Source organism: Lissotriton helveticus, chromosome 9 (assembly GCF_964261635.1).
Source record: "Lissotriton helveticus chromosome 9, aLisHel1.1, whole genome shotgun sequence".
NCBI classification, from domain to species: Eukaryota; Metazoa; Chordata; class Amphibia; order Caudata; family Salamandridae; genus Lissotriton; species Lissotriton helveticus.
Genome location: NC_136070.1, coordinates 572,055,954 through 572,075,424, shown reverse-complemented (window position 1 = coordinate 572,075,424; position 19,471 = coordinate 572,055,954). Strand labels below are relative to the sequence as shown.

At 42.9% G+C, this 19,471-nt stretch overlaps 1 protein-coding gene across 1 annotated transcript in view; it reads left to right on the top strand.

Moving 5' to 3' along the window:
• The first annotated feature begins 2,990 nt into the window (after nucleotides 1–2,990).
• ESRRA (estrogen related receptor alpha) overlaps nucleotides 2,991–19,471 on the top strand; it is a 179,703-nt gene continuing 163,222 nt past the window's right edge. Inside the window, exon 1 of the mRNA XM_078660507.1 lies at nucleotides 2,991–3,095. The gene's annotated coding sequence lies outside the window, so the exon portion shown is untranslated. The remainder of the gene's footprint in view (nucleotides 3,096–19,471) is intronic.

Below are 19,471 nucleotides of genomic sequence, written 5' to 3'. Positions count from 1 at the left end.
TGCTGAAGGTACTGCAGCACCATAGACACTTTTGACTAAAATCCTGAAGAGTCAAAGGGAACTCTTGAGTACAGCCTAATAGTGTGCGTGCCTTGGATGTGGCCACCAGTGAATGGAGAGTAACTCTGAACACATTACACGCTAGAAGGTGAGAAAGGGATTTGCCTGACAGCTACTAAAGCCGCGACCTGAAGTGGGATTGTGTTGTTGAATTTGAATGTCATATTTCTTTGCATGTGTAGAGTTAGAAATAAAATACCACTTTTTGTTATAAAAGCAAGTGTTTGGCTGGATATTAATTTATTGTTCATACTGATTGCACTTTGAGTTCTGACTTGTATTCATTGACCTGTATCTACATTCGCTGCAAGAGAGCCTTGACTGCTTGACCACAGCAACCGGTGAGAGTCAAGAGCAGAAGAGATACTTGGCCCAGTTGAGTGGGCTCCATGGTAGGTCAGGCCTGGGACATCAGGAGTGAAAGGCCTCAACCACCACAGCTATGCCAAGTAACCCCCTCGTGCCCTGTGGCCCTCTGAACGGAGTTCTGACAGGAGCCAATGGGTAACAGGCCGTGGGAAGATACCAGACAGAGCTCTAAGGGACTTCCTAGGAGACAGGAAGAATATGGTATCTATGAGTGTCTATCTGTACGAGCTGATGGCAGTTGGTCAGAAAAGATGTGAAGTATTGCGGGGTTGTGTCTGAGAAAAGCATACACATTTCCAGGGTGTGAATCGGTGATGAATGTTTATCAAAGGCCACAGAGAATCAAGCAGGAAAACGAGGCTTGGATTACTTACTTATGTTGTTAGAATGGCATTGTTGACTCCTTGAAGGGTGGCAGGCTTGGTTGAGAGAGGCATTCACGATGTGGAGGCTAGAGGTCTGCATCTCCTTTGAGAGGCTTGATGATGGAAAATAGAAGCATGTTGTCTTCATAGGATGTGGCCTTGAGAGAGCTCTGGATGTTGTATAGGTCAGTGTGTGAGTTGGGTTGAATTAGGTCTATTTGGTGGGAAGGAAATTGTAGATGATACGTATTGTACATTTATAGTTGTGTTGCCAATGTTGTTATCTGATTTTGTTGATTTTCTCATTGAAAGAAAAAGTTGATGGTGTAGCATTTGTCAACTGAATGAGGAGAGGACTGGTGCAGTGTTTGATGGCCTTGAAGGGTGCATTGCTTCTGTGGGTTGCTTCTTTGATGATTTTCATGTAGTATGTAGCAATTGCTGAGATGACCTGTGAGCTGCCTGTAGTTCTTTGAGAAGGATAAGGTTGTATTGCGATGTCAAGTGTGGCCCATCCATATAGAGAAACTAGGTGGTCACCTAAGGTGCCAGATTAAGGTGGTGCCAAATTATTTAAAAAAACATCTAATTAAAAAAAGTGAGGAGGCGGTTATTGAATGGTTCACCTACTTACCAGTTACAGTCTGCTAACCTAAGGTTGGACCTTGATATTGGGGGCAGGAGGAGCCTTGTTAAGGAATGGCCTGACCACCTATAAAGCTCCTGAAATCGGAACCAGGAGATACGTACACCTTGCAGTCTGTCACTGGAGTGAATTCAGGAGAAAGGGCTCCACAGGAAACCAAAAGCAGCTCTGGCAAAGGTGTTCTAACCGGATCTATATTAAACTGAGCGAGCAAGCTTGACCATCTTCAGAGGGATTTAGAGGGGTGTTTCTTCTTAACTGCAATTCTAGAAATATTTCAGGTCAAATAGTGCATGTTATAGCACGTGTATTTCAACTATATTGTGGCTGAAAGGCTACTTACTTCATTTTCAGACAGTTGTGAATGGGAACTGACGAAATTTCAATGGTCCAGCATCTGCCACAGCACCCGAGAGCAGCATTTTTCCAAAGAGGAAAATTATGCATGATGCTGTGAAACAATTATGTCCGGTCAAAAAATTGGATACGCAACAGGGAGGTATTTGTGCCACGGCAGAAAAAATGCTTATCTGATGGAGCATGACCCACTGTCTAAATACTCGTAAAAAATCCTAAATAGAGAAAAAAAATAATTTTAAATGATTTGTCATTACTGATCAGTTAAGAGCCCTTCAAAAGTACTGCTAATAACAAACATGACGCTAAATATACCACATTTCCAGGGTTGCGACTCAAGTACGCCAGCGTCCTGCGCAAAGACACCTGTTCTGCTCGTTGTGACAGGAGACACGTCACTGCGTCAGCGCACGGAGCTGGTGTTCACAGTGACGTGACTGGCGCAGGTCCCTCAGAAGTCTGACACGTCAGTGCGTGCATCATTCCCAACGCTCACCGCACGCGCTCCCGTCTCTTGTTCCATCCCCTCCTCGCCCAGCTCCTCACTGGGTCGTGGGCAGCAACCGGTGCCAGATCCTGCCTGTCTGTGGCTGCCCACATTTGGAACTGCACTGGCTGTGAACCCGCCAACGCCCCCGGTGTTACCTCCTCAGTGTAGTCCGCAGCGATAAATGCTCCACGTGAAGGAATGCTCTCTGAGTTATCGGATGCACGCGCTGGCAGAGGGCCTGAGCCAGGATACAGCCATCGGAGCTCGGTTGTGGCAGCCCATCCACTCCTGAAAGAACCTTTTTTTTAATTTTTTGGGCAGATTTATATAGTGCGAACTCTACCCGAAGGTATCAGGGCGCTTTACATGAGCACCAGATGCATTACAGAGGGGCACATTCATTTTTAGGCACAGGGAGAGTAAGTGATTTGTCCAGAATCACAGGATGTTTGAGCGTCACACCAGACTCGGACCTGGTTCCCCAGCCTCAAAGTCGGCCGCTCTAGCAGTTAGCCACAACTTCTCCCATTATCTGCAGCTTATCGGGGAAAATAGCAGAGACCCAAATGGTCACTCCACCCTAACCATAGAAGATGGTATGATCCTTCCCTGAAATCGCACATCTAGATCTATCATGGGAAACCTTCACAAACAGGCCTTTCCAAACTCACTTCTGTTGTACTGTTTGCAGAACCAAGGCTAAGCAAGGACTGCAAAGCATGCCTGACCCGCCTGAGTCACTCTGACTTTAGACTGCAGCCTTCTCCAAAGAGTAGCTCGTGAGCGACTAGTAGCTCTGCAACTACTTGTAAGTAGCACGCCTGTGTGCAGTTCGGACTACTAAGTTAGAAGCTTTTGCTTGGCTGAATAATATATGTGCATCAAAATTGAACAGTGTATTTGGAGAAGAACAACTGAATTTCCAAAGTATATTTAGAGTTGATATTTTAGCAATGTATCATACAGCGTTGGGGAGACTTATTACAAATATTAATTACTTGATGCCAGGGGCATTGCAGCTGTATTTGTTATATATTACCCATGTAGTGAGGCATACATTGACAACGCCTTTTTTCATTACTGCTGGCAGACGTTCCTGATGCACTAAGGTGATCAGTGCTGTAATGTTGCAAATGGTAGACACTGATGTAATCTTGTGTGATGTGGTGACTATTACAACACTAATAATATTAGTAGCTCAGGAGGCGTGTCCTTGTTAAAGATGCTTTATTAAATGAATTTACAAAACAATGCAGAGTAAAATGATTTACATCTGACTCAAGCATTATGTAAACATAATATATAAGACCGTGAAACATTATACATTAAGTATAATTGGTGAGAGGAAACATAATGCCTAGGGTCGAAAAACAAAGCGAGTATAAACGATAGGATTTTTTAATAAAACAACCTTTTAAGAATGGAGATGAAGGAATAAAAAAGAGAAAGGAGAAAAGAAGAGAAGGAGAAATAGAAGATTAAGTACAAGGTTAAAATAAAATAGTTGGTAATCATCTATTAATAACAGAAAAACCAAACAAAATAGTGGCTACCTCATGGGGGGGGGGGGTCCAAAGCGGTGCACACAGGTCTAGAAGGGGCAACAATTCTGGATAGGTTTGAGGTAAGAGGAAGCTAGAGCAAATCTCTTTTAATCATTAAGGGTAATGTAGTCGCATGGGCTCTGTCTAACCTGTGATGATCACATAGTAAGTTCCACCAGGCTAGGAAAGTGATTTTTGAGGTGTCTTTCCAATTGGATGTGATAATTTGTAAAGCCAGGGCTATCGTAAAATCAATGCATTTGCCAGTTGTCTTTTGAGAATACCATAGAGGGGATGCACTACCCAAAAAAAGATGAACTATGCTAAACGCGTTGTCTGTCGACAATATGTTATTAAGCTTATCCCAAATTAGTAACCAGAAACTCCGAACATGGAAACAACCAAAAACATATGCAAAAAAATCGCAATTCTCTTGGGGACAAGATCAACTTATGATGTCAATGATTAGGTGAAACTGATGTAAATGAATGGGATTGTAGCATAAATCTATTACAAAAATAAAATAGGGTGTGAGTACTGGCGGCAGAGCGGGAAGTAGGGTGTATCTTAGCACAAATTGTTTCCCAGGTATATTGAAAGAATTCTTGGTTAAAGTCCACTTCCCAACTTAGTTCAATTTTAGATTTAGTTCTATTCTTAGGCGGAAGACATAAAAGCTTATATATATAGTAAGCCTTCACCTTTCAGGAAAAATCTATGGGAGAATGGGGAGGCAATGGAAGGATTGCTGAGGAGGAGGATTGTGAATAAAGCTTTGGAATGGTGGGCCTAATACGATTATATTGAACCTCATAAAAGGATGAAATATCATATTCAAGTTGGATGTCCCTAAATTCTAACACATAATTATTTGAAAATATATGGACAAATACTATTACTCCTTTATCAATCCATTCCTTCCAATAGAGGGCCCAATTATTTAATGTAATGTGCTTATTATACCATATCAGAGTGTGCAAAAACCTTTCTAGTAGAGAATTGGACTTAAGGAGTAAAGGTATGACAACAGAGAAAGAGTGTAAATGTAGGGGTGAAAAGAGAGTCCTAGGAGCTTGGGAGATTTGGGCCGACTCCATAAGTGAAAATGGGGCAATGCTTGTCCCAGTTGGCCCCAGACTGTACATTTGTCCCAAAAAAGGAACTGAAAAGTAGGTCCAAATTTGCTTGAGAGAAAAAGCAGAGTGGTATCTTTTGAGATCGGGAAAGTTAACCCCTCCATTGTTCCTAGCCTGTTAAAGCCTTAATAAAGATATTCATGATTTGCGTTTGGTCCATAGAAAAGATAGAAGTAGACAATTAACAGACTTATAGACAGCAAGCAAAGGTTTGACTGGAAGCATGGAGGTATACAAATTAATTATTGGTAATATCATAATTTTAATCATAGCTAATCTCCCCCACCAAAATGAAAACAGAGGAGAGCAAGCAAGCAACATACTGGAAAATTGTAACTTAACGTGCTCTAAATTAATTTGAATGGTTTCTCTAATGGTGTTGGAATATAGAATACCTAAAGATTTGATGGGTTTAGAAGTCTATGTAAAACCGGTATCCTTAAACATATCAAGGAGACAGTACGTATTTAACATCAGTACCTCTGATTTCTCTATATTGAGTTTATATACTAAGGAATATATGTTTAATAAACTGAAAAAGGCAGGAAGCGTATTTAGTGGGTTAAACACATATAGTAACACATCATCTGCATAAGCAGCGAATTTAACTTCCAATTGCTTATATTTGAACCCAGAGAAAGTCAATGATCTATGAATTTTCTCTAGAAAGGGTTCCAAAGATAGAATAAAAAGAAGAGGGGATAAAGGGCAGCGTTGTCTAGTGCCTCGGAAAACAGGGAAATATGAGGATTGTCTACCAATAACATAAACTGAAGTAGAAGACCGTAAGTATAAAATATGAATATATCTCAGAATGTGGGGGCTGAAACCATGCCATTTGAAAGCACAAACATAAAATTCCAATTAACACGATCAAAAGCTTTTTCAGCATCTAAAGTTATGGCCGCATAAGGTATGTTGGATCTAGAGGCCATATGTATTATATTGAGGAAAGTTCGAGAGTTACCTGAAATAAAGCATCCTTTTACAAATCCTGATTGATGGATGTCTATGAAATCTGGAATAACCTGCTTAATGCGTATCACAAAGGCCTTTCCAAAAATGTTGCAGTCTGTGTTAATAAGAAATTGGCGTATAATTTCCACACTTAGTTAAGTTCTTACCTTTCTTGGGTAGCAGGAAAAGCACAGCCTTTGAAAAAGTTCCTTGTGTGCATTCTTGGGTGGCAAAGTGAGAAATGAAATGAACTAGTTTTGGAAGTAGGGGATGTGCGAAATGAGAATAAAATTGATCAGAAAAACCATCAGGATCAGGAGCTTTATCTTTGGGAAGTTGAAGAACAGCATTTTTGAGCTACGCCTCATTTATATCGGCATCCAATACGGAAAGGTCTAATGTATGATCCGTCAACTTAGGGATAGATTGAAAACAAGTGTCTAATTGGTCAGCAGTGGGAGAAAACTCTACTGAATATAAGTTAGTATAGTATTGAGAAAAACATTCAAAAGATTTTGTTGTCAGTAGTGTGATTAAATCCATCTTTTTGTTTTTTAATTTTCAAATAGTTGGCCAACATTTCCCCAGCTTTATTACCGCCACCAAACATTTTAGCATTCATTTTAGATAAGGTACCACATGCATCAGTACAAGATTGTTTTATTGTAATTTAGCTTGAATACATTTAGCAAGATCTTTAAGTTTTTTAAATCATGTTTTGATTTGTTTAAGCAATTGTGAAGACTTCTTAAGTGATTTTTTTCTTCTTAACCGCAACATAATCAATAATAGAACCCCTAGCAGTCGCTTTATAGGCATCCCATATATATTTAATCTGTGAATCGACAGTAAGAGTGACAGCAAACATTTTTTTAGTAAAATCTGTAAATGCATCAGTAAACTGTTTATCTTGCAATAATACATTGTTGAGTCGCCACCTATTAGGCCGGAGATTGTTGTTAGGAGTATCTTGAAAACAAGTGTCTAATTGGTCAGCAGTGGGAGAAAACTCTACTGAATATAAGTTAGTATAGTATTGAGAAAAACATTCAAAAGATTTTGTTGTCAGTAGTGTGATTAAATCCATCTTTTTGTTTTTTAATTTTCAAATAGTTGGCCAACATTTCCCCAGCTTTATTTCCGCCACCAAACATTTTAGCATTCATTTTAGATAAGGTACCACATGCATCAGTACAAGATTGTTTTATTGTAATTTAGCTTGAATACATTTAGCAAGAGCATTAAGTTTTTTAAATCATGTTTTGATTTGTTTAAGCAATTGTGAAGACTTCTTAAGTGATTTTTTCTTCTTAACCGCAACATCATCAATAATAGAACCCCTAGCAGTCGCTTTATAGGCATCCCATATATATTTCATCTGTGAATCGACAGTAAGAGTGACAGCAAACATTTTTTTAGTAAAATCTGTAAATGCATCAGTAAACTGTTTATCTTGCAATAATACATTGTTGAGTCGCCACCTATTAGGCCGGAGATTGTTGTTAGGAGTATCTAAGTCTAAAATAACAGGCTCATGATCTGAAATCATAATGGAACCAATCTTACTGTTTGAAACGGATTGGAGAACATTTTGTGTGAGAAATAAATAATCTATTCTGTATTGTGAGGCATGTGCAGGAGAAAAATAAGTTAATTCGAACAAGTCTGGGTGAACAATTTGCCAGGAGTCAACTAAACCTCTAGAGGAAACAACCCACTGTAAGGATTTTTAAATTTTATTAGGAATATATCTAACTTGAGAAGAACTGGTTCTATAGACACTGCACCAAAGTGAGGTACAGTGTGTATAGAGTCCAAGGGTCTCCAGAGGTTTGGCAGAGGTTAAAGTTAGATAGAACCTTACTCTCTAAAGTGGTAGCTTGGCCAAGCAGTAAGGCAGTATCAGAGGACAGTGTTAAGCATTTGATGTACATTCTCAGTCAGCAAAGGAATTCACATAATCAAGAACTGAACTCTAGGCCAATTGTTTTGTATAAAAAATATACTGTTGTTTTATTTCTAGAACCAAGCAAGCCTGGCACAGGTAAGCATAAAAATACTTTTCAGTAGTAAATTAATTATATGAACACAGTTCAAAATTGCAGTGTAACTTGTACTGGTTTTGGTTACAGTTTTAAGTAAGCAGTTTGCAACACATTGCAGGTATAGTACATCCAAATGAATGGGCTTTTTAAGTAAAATGCAGTTAAATACTTTTCAGATTACTTTTGCTAACACAGGGCTGGATTCAGCCGTTGGACATTTCCTGTAAACAGGTGAGTAAATGCGTTTTAGTTAGAGGTACGATTTTTTAAGAATATTATTGCATTTCAAAAGTTGACACTTTGAAACTTTTTCACATAGAATCACCAATGTTATCCTATGGGTGGAAATTCACTTAGCAGGTAAGTTATGTTATCGATTCTTTTTCTTTTTTTTTTTTAAATACTTTTATTATTCATCATCAGAAAAACAAAGTGTAAACAATTAATTACTTTGACATATATATCTAATACAACAGAAATCATTCAATTAAAGCTTAGTCACTTAAAGTAACAAACGAGATGCAAGACATAATTTGAATACAATTTCCGAGAAAGAAGAGTTGAAAGATCTGAACTATTTTAACACCGCCAACTATAATCCTATCAAAAAATGAGCATGAGTCTATCCCCTTTTAAATTACCCATCTAATTTAAGTTTCCATTTTTCAACTGGGGCCCATATCCGTTTCCCAAGCTGCTTTGCATTCACGCCTTTTTTTTCATATAAAAGCTTTCTCTAGAGTATAGATAGCTAATAATTTTGAGAGCCATTTTGAAACGAAGGAGGATTAGAGTCTTTCCATACCGTTGCAATACAAAGCCGACTCAGTGTCATTGCAATAAACAAAAATTCTTGATGGGGTACATCCTGCCCCTCCTTTGCCACCCCAAGAACCATAATCTCATTAGTTAATTTAATAGAAATCTCCAATTCCTCTGTAAAGAATTCTTCCATAGCTTTTTTAAAGGGATCTAGTTTAGGACAAGCTGCAAACATGTGTATCGTGTCTGCCTCCATACTCTGACATCTTGGGCAGAAGATCCCACTCGTACCCCCCCAGCGGGCTATTCTATGCGGTGTATAATATAGTTAATATATAGAGTTTTGTAGTATTGTGCCTGCAGATTTGTAACCTTTAAGATAGTGTTTCCTAACCTAAGTGATTTTTCACCCTCATTACCATTTAGTTCTCCATTTATCAAATACCTTTCCTCTATCATCCTCATTATACTGGCATAATGCACCATAAAGTTGAGAGATTGAACATCCCTCCTCATCTCAAACAAATTCCATCAAGTCTACCCTCGTAAACTTACAATTACCAGCTTGTTTTCTCTGCAGGACTGATCTTATCTGTAAATATTTAAAGAAGTCTATTCGATCCAAATTGTATAGCTGTTGCGCCCTTTCAAATTTATTAACCCTGATTGATCTATGATGTCTCCAATTGTACCGACCCCACGATTATCCCACCGCCTCATCACTTGATCATGGAATACATCTGGGAGAAGTTCATTCATATATAAAGGGGTATAGAAGTTCATTCTCCCTAATTTAATTTTCTTCCGGATAATTGACCAAACTGAAATGGCCGCACCTAACAGCTTGAACTTCGTTCTCTTATAGTAATTTAACTCCTTGAATGTAAGAAGTCCCTTATTAGAGTCCAGAACCAGCAGATCATATATATCCGGAATGCCAGCGTTACCCCTCCAGATATCTTTTATATTCCCACCGAGGAGTCCTTTACAATACTGAAGGACTGAAGCAAAATAATATGTCTTAAAGTCAGGTCCCCCCGTTCTTTAGATAGTGCCAGCATATTTATGGATCTTCGGGTTCTGCCCTTGGCCCAAATGAAGCGATTACAAATCCCCTCTATTTCCTTAAACCACTTATTAGTAAATAATAGAGGAATCGTTCTGAATAAATATAAAATCTTGGGCAGAAACTGCATCTTTATAACATTACAGCGCCTATAACTGTAAGTGTAAATTGTCCATCCTATCTAAGTCTAGTTTTGTCTTTTTGATTACTGGGGTCAGATTTTCCTCCACAACCTTAGATAAATCGGATGTTATACTGACACCCAAATAGACCGCGGACTCTATAACTCTCTCATCATGAATAGTAACAAATTGATTTACGACTATTTGTGTTTCCCCTTCGTTCAATTTGTACCCTGACAGAAGACCATATTTTTTTGCCTCATTCTCAATTCCCCCAATTGCTCTTATTGGTGCTGATGATGTGATTGCTAAATCATCTGCGTATCCCAATATTTTGGTCTCATATCCATTCAATACAATTGGGCTGATATTTTTATTTTTTCTATATATCTAATAAATGAATCAATATAACAAGCAAAGAGTAGAGGGGAGCAGGGACATCCTTGCCTAGTCCCACGTTCGATTTTTATTGCCTCGCTCAGTTCTCCCCCCACTCTCAGTCGGATGTTCAGATTTTTATAAAGGGCCTTTAATGCTCCTATACATATTTTCCCAAAATTAAATTTGTTCAATGTTGCCCATAGAAAACCCCACAAGACCCTATCGAAAGCCTTTTCGGCGTCCAGCAATATTAAAGACATAGGGTCTCGTGAGGCATTCGTACCGTCCAGCAGCGCAAACACCCTTCTAATATGATCAGCAGTACCCCTCCCCGGTATAAACCCGTGCTGCCAGGGTGAAATTACCAAGGTCAGCCTGTTTGCCAAAATTTTAGAATAGGCTTTAGTATCACTATTCATTAAGCTGATTGGTCTGTATGACCCAGGATCCGTAGAGCTTTTATTCTTTTTTAGAAACACCACCATTGAAGCTTCTCCCCAAGACCCCGGAGGGGCGGCGCCGTTTTGTATGAGGACCATAAGTCTATAAATGTCTGCTTCTAAGGTCAGAAAGAACTTCTTATAAAACTCTAGCGACTCTAGCGGTATTAAATCAGGTCCAACTGCTTTCCCTGATGGAAGATCATTAAAAGCTCTTTGTACTTCTTCCAAGGTGAAGTTAATCTCCAGGGAGTTGTTGTCCTCCTTTGTTAGTTTATCTAGTGAAACAGACTCTAGATATTCCTCAATTTCCGCTGTATCTGCTTCCCCCTTATCCTGGCTATATAATTTCTTATAAAAGTTCTGGAATACAGAGCAAATTTCCTTTGGTGTTTTTACTATTGCCCCTGCCTCCGTAGTCATTTCTGTTATCTGCCCCTGAGTAGCTGCCTGCCGAGTTCTAATCGCTAGGATTCGTCCTACCTGTTCACTATATTCATGTTGCTCTTCCCTCTTTGCTAGGTATTTACCAGCTGATTTTGCGGCATATGTTTCACCCACTGCTGCTTTAGCCATAGCTAGTTTTTGCGTTACTTTTATCACATCCTCTTTCTCTCTTATGCTTCTTATCAGTTCTTCCTCTAGCTTTGCTACTAGACTTATCTTCTTCTCAAGATCTTCTTTTTCCTGCTTGCTCCGTCTAAGAGAGTAGCTTAGCATTTCCCCCCTAATACCTGCCTTCATAGCATCCCATACTATTTGGGGCGACGCTGTGCCCCTATTGTTTTCCAGGAATTCTTTTAACCAAATTTCCATGTGAGTAACATAATTTGTATCCTGTAGCAGAGCTCTCTCGAAAGTCCAACTAATTATGCTTTTCTGTGAATATGGTATAGAGATCTCCATGGAAAGCGGATTATGATCTGACATCATTCTGGGCATTTTTTTAACTTTCACAATCGGTATCAACGAGGGAGAGATCAAGAAGTAATCTAACCGAGCTAGAGTTTTATGGGGGGCAGAATAATATGTACTGCCTCCCCCTCCGTTTGTATGTTCCCAAATATCGATCAGCCCATTATCCTGCATGAGCTGTATCAGCGCTCTGTGTTTTTTTTTCTTTTTACCAGTGAACCTTGCAGGATCATCTTTCCACAGCCCATTAAGGCCATTTATATTTAAGTCGCCACAAAGTATAATGGGGATAGGCCAGTTGGGCAATTGAGAATTTATATGAATTTCCGGATCATCATCTGTTGGTGCATAAATAGAACATAAAGTAAAATTAAAGCTTTGAGTTTGGCACTCCGTTAAGACCCACCGCCCGTGTCTATCTACCTGTGTTTTTTTTAGTATAGTCCTATTTCCCCGTGCTTATATTGCAACCCCACGTGTTCTGGTGCCCTGAGTCGTGCAGGTCAATACTTTATACCCCAATTGTTCCAGTAGAGTTTTCTGCGAAATCTCTATATGCGTCTCCTGAACATAGATTAAGTCTGCTTGCAGTGTTCTAAGTATTCTTTCAAATCCCTTCTTTTTCATGCATCGTTTAGTCCACACACATTAATTGTGACTATGCGCATCATTTTTCTTTTTTTTCTTTTTTCCTTTCTCCCCCTCTATTCTGATTCCTTTCCTTTTCTGATGATGATTTTTTTCCCCCACCTTTACTCCCCCGAAGGCCCCCACGCCCCCTCCCCTTGCCTCCCCTCCACCCCCCCTACCACTAAAGACCCCCCCCCCACCACTCCCCGCCATATCTTAAGGCTTCCTGGGTCATCCGGCACACAGGTGTGGGCATCCTAGTGGTCCGGGCATTGCTGCTCGCTGCGGTCGCCTGAGCCAGCTTTATCTATGAGAAATTGAAAACGGCCAAAGTATTAGAATTTTTAAGACTAGTCTTGGTTGTCTCGGTTGTAAATTCCCCTAATCTTATGATATAGTTTGATGTACACAACTAGTTAACCTTATTTGTTCCCCCCCGATTTTCCTGGATCTGAAAGTTCTTGTAGATAAGCCTCCGCTTGAATCTCGCTTGTAAAGTTCTTAGACATTCCTTTGTAGATTATTCTTAGCCGTGCTGGATTTTGCAGATAGACCGTTGCTCCAATCTGCTCAAACGGGGCAAAAAGTTGCCGCATCCTCCAGCGGCGTTCCACCGTTGCGTGGGCAAAGTCCGGGCGAGCAAAAAACGTTTATCCTTGATATTCTCTTTTGCTCGTTGGTCGAGCCAGGTCATATATAGTTTCTCGCAAAAGAAAATTTCCAAAAGGGCTCGTGGGTATTGATTTGCTCGTTGAGAGTGTTTGGGAGGCATTAGAGGGAAGCGGTGGGCGCGTTGGACTTCACGATCCAGTTCCCATGATCGAAGTTTAGGCAGGGCAGTTTTTAGGAGGTTGACTATAAAACCCTTTGGGTCGCTCCCCTCTACCCCTTCTGGAATTCCCAGAATGCAAAGATTATTTCTTCTGCCCCGGTTCTCGGGGTCTTCTACTTTTGTCATTAAATCTGCAATAGTACCGGCCTGGGCCTTGCCCCCAATTTTTAGTTTTGCGACGTCTGTCTCGAGATTTTCCGTGCGGCTTTCAACGGACGCCATTCTGTCTGCTATCTCAGAGCATGTATTACCGACTTTTTGAATTGCACCTTGAAGTTGTTGTATAGCATCATGATTCCTTTGGCTATCAATTTTTACATCTGAATGAAAATCCTTGATCGACTTCAGTACCTCACTCAATGAAGGTTCTTCAAGGAATTCCGGATTACCGGGATCTCTAAACGATCTGTTCGTCCCCCTTTCAGTCCCCCCATTGAACGGCAATTTACAGTCTACATCTCCTGCAGATTTAGGGGTTGAGTTTTACCGTGTATGCCTGGATTTTTTCCTTGTTTGGTCAGGATTGCTCCCCTGATCCGTAGTTTCATCATCTATTGGATTGTGAAATCTTCTGTGTTTTGATCTCTTTTTTTCCAATATTCTTCTTGGATTCGTATTTCGACCAGATTAATTATTTTCTTTTGTGCCTGTTTGATCAAGTATTTCTACCGTGACTTCATCCGGTTTTTCTTCCTCGTTTATTGAGTTGATCTCTTCATTCTCACTAGAAATAGACATTCCGGTTTCATAGATATCGGAGTTTGATCCCTCCGAGGCATCATCGTTCTCTGATTGTAGTATTTTGACACTAATAGTGCCGCTGATAGTGGTTTGTCCCATAGAACAAGTACGATCAAGTTCTTGGCTAGATGGGTCTGAGCCTGTGACTGAGCCTGTACCACCTTCATTTGCTAGTTCTTTTGAGGCCCTTCTAGGGAATGCTTCCAATGTAGTAGCTTGTTGCTTCCCATTTTGGTTGTCAATTTTGTTTTCCTTTTTGTTGTCATAATTCGTGGTTTCTTTTGGTAATGGGGCAAATATATTGGAAATCTTTGGTTGTGTTTCAACAGACAGGCCAGTTATCTTTGCTGCAGCCTTCAGAATTTGAATGGTTTGTAACCTTTTAGCCTTTTTGGCCATTAATTCCACCTTTTTATCAGCCTGGTCATCGGATTTATCTTCGGTGTTTAGGAACTGCTGGTGGTGGTGGTGCTGGTGGCGCTGCTGACGTTCATTGGCCAGTTCCTGCTTCTTTAATTTCCCCCACTCATTATCTCTCTCAATGTCTTTCTCCTTCTCTGTGTTTTTATTCACAGTTTGACTTTTGTTTTTGTCTTTATTGTCTTTATTTTTTGGTTTGCCCTTACCGTTGCTCTCATTGCCCACTTTTCCAATCATATCTTCTTTATCTTTATCCTCCTGGGCCTTCAGCCCTCTAGTTTCGGGTCTCCTGCCAGTGCTAGTAGTCTTTTTCTGGCTGCTCACCATCGGTTGTTTTGAAGCATTATCGGGTTCCAAAACTGTTACTGCATGTTTTGTTACTAGGGCTGCTTTGTCGTTGTCGTCGTCGTTTGTGGAGACCTCGCATACTTCTTGGGTACTTGCATACCCCCTGGCTTATCCGATATTACTTGAGTCATCTTCTGTGTAGCATTTAGATCCATAGATAGTTTCCAAGATTTTCTAAGATCACAGATCCTTTAAATTATCCACTTTCTCCTGGAACGTCTTGCTAGTCCTGGTTTTCTTGAAGGTAGTTGCCTTCAGTGTAAGCTTTTGTAGCTTTCTAGCTGTCCACACCACTGGCGACTTCAGCTTAAACTTCTCTTTATGGTTCTTGTAGAGGTTCCCTTCACGCCCGACCTCGCTCCCCGACTTCCACAAATGAGCATTAGGGGAGTAGATTAGTTTGGCCACATGTATCTGAATAGACAGTCCCTGGATATCACTGGCACCTCTCCCCTGAGATTCTGAGTCTTTGAACCACATACAGCGATGTGTTGTGATACTTGGAGTGTCCAGGTCTTAGGCTCAGTGTGTAGCAGTGTGTAGCAGAGTGTAGCAAAAGGGACCTTGGATTTCCCCTAGTACTCTCACTCTCACTTCAGTTTTCCCTTGCATCCAGTTAAACCCGTTGTTTTTATTGGGTGGGGGGTTTATTTTATTTTATATTTTCATGCTTTTCACAGGTACTTCTACACCGGCCTGACCTGGCCTGTCGAGGGTTACGTTGAGTTTGCTGAGCTGAGCTGTATTTATTTATTGCTTCTCACGGGCAATTTTCACTGGGAGTGCAGCTACTTAGCTACTTAGAAGCTCCTATATCCGGGGTACTACTGCCCCCCTTTACTTCCTTCGCTTCACTTCACTACATTCCACTTTGGGCTTTTGCCTTTGCAGACGCTCCCTTAAGCCTGTTCTGAGATCGGAGCAGAGGGCGGGGTGTAGCTATTTCAAGCTTGAGCCAGCGGTGTCCTGATGACGTTATACCGCATCCGCCGAGTTTTCTAAGACGGCAGCAGACGGGCAGGCAGACAGAGCGGACACCAGAGAGGCAGAGAGGCTGAAAAGGCGCAGGTGCACCTAGTAAAGCAACTGGACAGAAAACGCCAGTGATTGCAAGGTACGGGAGACGGGGTAAGTACACAGATGCAGCAGGAATCAAAGGAACAGTAGCATTCGTACCTTCATAACTTTCAACTTTCAATTCGAAGAGAGTACCTGCAGGCTCGATCCCCTCCCAGTCTGAACATCGATGATGGCAACGCTAAGATGGCCTCTGTGATCAGGCAAGCAGGAAAAGCCCCCTTCACAGCATAGAGTCACGTCACGTCTAATCAGTGTCAAGATCAAGTCTCTTTTTCTCGGGTGCTCCAGCTGTATATGGCAGTATAAGATGACCGATGCAGGCTCAGGCTCAGACTCCGAGTGGATTTTCAGGGGCTAATACACTCAATCCTATCCAGCCAGGGGCCCAAATGTGAGATGCAGGGCAGCGTCAGTCAGACAGCGTCAGTGAGCAGAATCAGGGGAAAGCTATCCATACTCAACCGTTCAGTCGTTCAGCCGTTCATGAATTCATGAGTGTTCAGCCACAGCTTAGCCCAGGCTCCCGGAGCGAGACCAGAGCAACCGGCTCACACAGTCGCCATCTTGACTCCTTTACTGCATTAGCTCCATGTTTGTTATCGATTATTTTTCTTACTCAGTGCTGGATACCTAGATTCAGCACAGGGACATTTCATGAAAACAGTTGAGAAAATGTGTTTTGGTTTTTTTTTTTTTTATTTTTTTTTTATTTTTAAGGAATATTTGTAGTTTTCAAAAGTCGACGCTTCAAAACTTTTTGGGAGAAAAAGTGTTAATGTTATTCTATGAGGAAAAAGAGGTTATCAGTTTCCAGGTAGGTAATTGGTCTTTGGAGTTAGGGTCCTGGAGTTAGACTCAGGAGTCTCCCAGGGTCAATGATGCACTGGTATTGCACCCTCACTGGCACTCGGGCGGCCAGTTGCAAAGTGTTGAGGCCCAATGTAATCCTATTGAGGGTAGGGGGACTCCGGTTGGTGGCTGCTGGCAAGCAGGCCACAGGGTTGTGGGAGCAAAGCTCCTAGGGTTAAGCTCAGGGCAAGTTGGGGACCAGGTTAGCACAAAAGGGGCACCCTCAGCGGCAATAGGGCGGCCAGGTGCAGGGTGCTGTTTTGAGGTCGGTGCCCTGTTGATTTCAATGGAGATTCTCCGGGACAAAGAAACACTGCAGGCTCGGGGACGAGGATCTTCCAGGAGTGACCACCACTTCGAGGGGTAAGTTGGGATGTAGAGGGATAGTTAGGCACCGCTGAGTTGGGCACACAAGGCAGTGGGGCGTCGGGTGCCGGGGTGCCTTTGGACGTCGGATTTTCTTACCCACTCTGGTCACGGTAGGGGGGAAGTTCTCTGGATTGAGGCTGCAGGTGTCGTCTGGAGGCTTGAGGCAGGTCAGGGGTCGCCGGATCTCGGGTCAGGATCGCCGGGGGAACTTCCTCGTGGTGTTTTCCCACTCTAGCTCGGGCCGGGTTCGGCGGGTGCAGAGTGGGCTGGATTCGCAGTTCCTGGCTGGCATCCAGAGCTGCAGTTCAAACACGTCCGGTGTTCACAGGAGAAACAGCATGGAAAGTGAATACAGGCAGGTCCTCCGGGGTTTTTGAGGTTGCTGGCCGCTGGACACACCGGGGTTTTGCAGGAGCAGGTTCGAGGGGAGACAGGCCTGCAGGGCTGGGGCCAAGTCAGTGGGCGTCGTCCTCTTGTTAGATCTACACAGCTTCTCGTCCTTCTTCTCCTTCTTCTTTTCTTGTGGTTGCTGGATCTGAGGAAGGAAGGTTCAGGGTGCCCCTAAATACCTAATTTAGGGGTGTTACAGGTAGGTAGAGGGCAGGGACCAATGGGTCCCTTCCCTGGGGTGGGTACACCCCCTATTCTGCCACTTTCCAGTGGGAGGGAGGCAGGAGCCTGTCCCTGGTTGGCCAGGTCCCCCCATCCTCAAGATGGCGGGGATTCGAGGTTGTGTTTCACCTCGCCTCCCCCACCTTAGGGGTGGAGTTTTCAGAGGTGGGCACACCTCTCTTCCTCACTTTTTTTTCCCGCCGGGTTTCCTGCCCAAAGTGGGGGGTAGAACCAGTGGGGACTAGATGTGGAGTACAGCAAGTGGTCTGGAGAGGCTTACAATGCCTTTAAAGCTTCTCCTTCGTGAACCCTGCCCATCCTGAGGGAGAAGGCTTGGCACCTCGTCCCAGGATGTGCATTGTTTCAGGCCCCTGAGAGTGGCAAGCTCTCGACCTGGGGGTCCAGAAACATGTCTGGTGGTGGCAGCCTCGGCAGCCACTCAGTCAGGTCACTGGGAGTTGGTCAAGTTTCAGGGGGCATCTCTAAGATGCCCTCTGTCTCTGTCGTGCATTTTACATTAAATCCCACACTGGCATAAGTGTGGGTTTAATGTGCTGAGAAGTTTGATACCAAACTTCTCAGTCTTCAGTGTAGCCATTATGGTGTTGTGGAGTTCGTGATGACAAACCCCCAGCACCATATGCTCTTAATGGCAGCACTCCAGTTCCAGTGCCCAGGAATGGACCTGGGTACTGTAGGGGTACAGCCTGCAAAGGCAGTGTGTGAGTGTCAGTGTACAGGGCCTCTAAGGGTGGCACAAGTGCTGCAGCCCTTAGGGGCCTTCTATGGTCACAGGGCCATGGGTACCTGTGGTACTATTTACCAGGGGCTTACCTGTGGCCAGAGATGCCAATTGGGTTTAGGCTTTGTTGGACTTGTGCCTTTTTGGCAGGTTCACCCCTAGACTGTTTGCCTTTATCCTTTGGCATGGTGGTAGTGAGCTTAGGCTTCTGCACACTTTTTCACTGTGGTCCATTGTAAAGTGCCAGCGCTCTCTGAGTGCGTGTGGTGAGAGTTGCCTGCCCTCTTATAGGAATGCATGGGGAATATGTGTGTCCATGGTAGTTCCTGATGTGTGGGGAGTGCAGGGGCGAGTTTGGTATGTGCGAACTCATGAGATTAAATGCTGTGCGATGATGTGCGCAGATTTAATGTGTCTAATGTAGAAATGCCACTTTTAGAAGTTGGCATGTCTGTGCAGTAAATGTGAATTGCCTGAGCTGGCTGGTGTGCCTGGCTCCAGGAGTCAGGGTGGGTCTGCCCCGTGGTGAATGGAGAGATCTGCATGTTGATCGGAGGGAGGAGTGCAACTGGGACCTGAATAGGGCTGGGCCTTCCCTCCACAATACTGACTCCGCCCCTGTGGTGTGTCTGATGTCCCTGGCCTGTCCTGTGAATAGGGAGGGGGCTGAGCAAAACAAAGTGCTCAAGAACCAGTTGCATCACCATTCGCCCCTTGCGTGCACCTTTGGAAACAAAGGATTTCTGTGAATAAAAGAAGGGGCTGTGACCCCATGAAAGTGTTCTTGTCTTGGACTGGATCCTGCCAGGGGCATGCTGCTTCTGGAGCTCCGGGAAAGGCTTGCCTCCCTGGGCTCTGCCCTGCCCCTGGATGCCAGGAGGACTTCTTGTGGACCCTCCTTATTTGCTGGAATGATTCCTGGCACCCTTTCCCCATTCTTTCCAGTCCCCAGGGCCTTTGGCGGCATGGGAGCGCTTTCTGTACTTTTTTAAAATGCTGGCCTGGTGAGCACTTGATTTTCCCCTCTGGGAGCGCTTTATTTTAACCCTGCAGCGCTAGGGTGCAGAGTGTGGGAGGGATTCCCCCTGTCTGGGGATTCCCCCCTCCTGGTGCTCTTTGCGGGTGCCCACCCCGCTTATTTTAATGTTTGCAAGCAGGTGCCCACCCTGCATTATGGACGCATGTTTATTTAA